We start from the raw sequence: 2,889 nt of genomic DNA on the forward strand, positions 1-2,889 counted from the left end.
TGACTTGACTTGACGAGTCTAAATCCTACATGTCTGTGAAGCAACTTCGAATAACATTGTCTGATACCTACCAACGTTACTGAACAACAACAAATTAGCATGAGGGAATAAAGAACATAGCTTAACTATACACCCGGCATCCGGTATTTTGCAAAAATATGTGGCCTCAAAGTGCCAGTTGTGGGCCGCAGCCACGGTTGTTCAGGCGCGACTTGGAACGTTGGGGCACGAGATTACCTTTGTTTTGCTGTCAACGATGATGGTGATGATGATGTTCGAAAGCTCTCATGACTAGTACATGAAGTTGTGCGATCCATTTCACATAATACACTGAATGGCTCACGTTGGTGTAATGTGACAATAATTTCGGACCTCATCCGATATACTTCTGTTATCATACTTGGTTTAAGGAGGTATTCATGAAACCAAGGATCCCAAGCACATTTCCGCGTCCTCTCCTGTTAGAAAATAATCTTGTTGTCTTGATTGTGGTACCGAGAAAAAGTGTGTGGCTGTACACTTTTTGACAAGCTTTTTCCACATTGTAGTTTGTTTACTCAAAAATGGTCGCTAACAGACAAGGGGCGAGGTCATACAACATGGTGACAGGCGACTCCAATCGACATTTATGGGAGATCGGTTTCCTCTATTCTGTGCTTCTTCAATTTCCGTGGCTTCGCTTGCACGTACTCCGTAACTGTCTGCAACTGAGTTCGTCCACTGAAGGCGACATGTGGATAACCTGAACATCCGGTTTAGTCGGTGGGTCAAGTGCAATTCACGTCGGACGCATGTCAGTCACATGTTGATGGCACACCCCCACACAAATATGACGTGAAGCGAGTATGGTTGCGGAGGCTGATCCATTGTCAAGTGGACCACACCCACGGTCAAGTTAAAGTGCACCCGTGATATCGATGCGGTTTCGTTTGACCGGATTTGTCGGGACAGGCGTGACGGCAGATGGATCAAACTGAAAGAAAATAGGTGTTGGCTTTGAACATGGTGTTATAAGGTTGTATAAACAGTTGAAAAATGCTGACGCGCTTTTTGGATCCCATTCTCGTGACTTGATGCTGTTTCAGTATACAAGTGTGTCCAATAAGCCCAATGTAGCTGAATGGAGATAACCGGACGCAGCGAAATAATGTTACAAGATACTAATTTTGTGATATCATTATAGTAAGTAATAATGGTCCAGGGAAATACACTCATTTGCACACTAATTTTGTTTTGATTTGGCTGGGTTCCAGGTAAGTCTCCCGTCAAAACCAAATTGGTATGCAAATGAGTGTCTTTCGCTAATTTCATGCAACTTGGGTTCAAGTAGAACATGAGGTGGACGGAAACTTGGTGACTGCGCTTACCTGATGAGCCCCGAGAAGGGCGAAACCGGTTGTGGGCTGTCGAAGAGCTTTCAGCAACCTTATGAGTAACATATTGCGTCCAATAGTTGTTCAACGTTTACACCCTTTCGGTGCGCAGCTGCTGTGCAACTCGGAGGATACAGCAGAGCTGGGTTACTTCGAGATTGTTTGGACAGGATTAGTTAAAAAGCGGGTTTGTGTTCGAAATATGCGCCTAACTACTGAGTTACGGTATTTGGACAAGGAGCCATCCATGGAGATAGCTGCCGGTTATAAATGAGCAGCTTGTTGATAATACAGATAAGGGGATAGAGAGGACTACGCTTGGTGTATTTGCGCTGCATAAGAATTTCTTACAAGACTCATACGAAGCCACGTGATGTCGTTTCGATGACTGAAGAGTGAGTGGCGCTGTGTCCTGTCTAAGTGCGAGTTTATCCAAATGCCGATCAGCCCCTCGTGGACGAGCAGTGTCCAAATTGCTGGCCGGAAGGATTCGGGTTCAAGACTCCCTAGAGTTTCGCGAGATGCGTATTGGTGAGGAGGAAACAGTCATGCAGTGTTACTTCTCTTTTCAGTATAGACTGAGTGAATTCAGGGAACGAATTATCAATTGGAATGACCCATTCTTCCACGATTGATAGAAGGGTCCGAAAGAGAATGTGAACAGAATCCTCTAAATACTCAATACAATACTTTGGTTGCAACGGGATGCTTAAATCAATTCTGTCGTATCTGTCGTTTATGACGATGTTCATTAGAACCAAAGGGGGTGAGAGCATCGGTCAAATGCCATCCAATTTGGGTTCAAGTGAAATGGAAACTCGGGGACTGCGCCTACCTGATGGACCGCAAGAAGGATGAAACCGGTCATGGAATGTCCAAGAATTTTCATCAGAATTAGGAGTATGGTGTTACGCCCAGTTGTGAACAGTTTTCCGCCAGAAGTACATGAGATATGAGCACCGAGAGGAAAGACGTGAATTTATTATCCCTGAGACCAAATGGATGTGCAACAATGAATTCATGGTGCTTCCTTTGATCAGTTGCCTGATAATTTTCTGCTACATTAAATGGAAGATTGAAACACTATAACATAGCATCGCAATGACTGACTATGGTCAGTCTTGATATTAAGAGTCAACTTATCTGTTTCCATCCCAAAACAGCGTGTTATTGTTCATTTTCTATGATCTTCGCTGTGAAAGTTGAGAGTACAACATAGTATTATGTGATTATGATATTATATTGGACACAGACACATGGAGAATCACTCAAAAGTGGCAGGGTAGTGGTGAAGGAAGACATTACGTTCAAGACTCCATTTCGCACCCTATAAGTTTTTCAGCCACCCAGTCGTTTTATTGAACCTCAAAATGCAAATCAAATTCCTGGATATGGAGTATATATATATATATATATATCAGATAAGTAAACATCAATCGTTCACAGAATAAATCTAGGCTGCTGGAAGAAGGGCACGCTAACTTCTGTTTACCTGCTGTTCATCTGTTCACTTGGT

General features: G+C 43.2%; 2 protein-coding genes across 2 annotated transcripts in view; one reads left to right on the plus strand and one right to left on the minus strand.

The window, feature by feature from the left end:
* The window catches only part of T265_06129 (hypothetical protein), a gene marked incomplete at both ends in the record, with an annotated part of 52,488 nt that overhangs the window by 31,040 nt on the left and 18,559 nt on the right, over positions 1-2,889 (minus strand). The window lies entirely within an intron of this gene.
* T265_13956 (hypothetical protein) overlaps positions 1-2,889 on the plus strand; it is a gene marked incomplete at both ends in the record, with an annotated part of 16,807 nt that overhangs the window by 773 nt on the left and 13,145 nt on the right. The gene's annotated exons all lie outside the window — the stretch shown is intronic.

The sequence above is a fragment of the Opisthorchis viverrini genome (genome assembly GCF_000715545.1).
Source record: "Opisthorchis viverrini unplaced genomic scaffold opera_v5_120, whole genome shotgun sequence".
NCBI lineage: Eukaryota > Metazoa > Platyhelminthes > Trematoda > Opisthorchiida > Opisthorchiidae > Opisthorchis > Opisthorchis viverrini.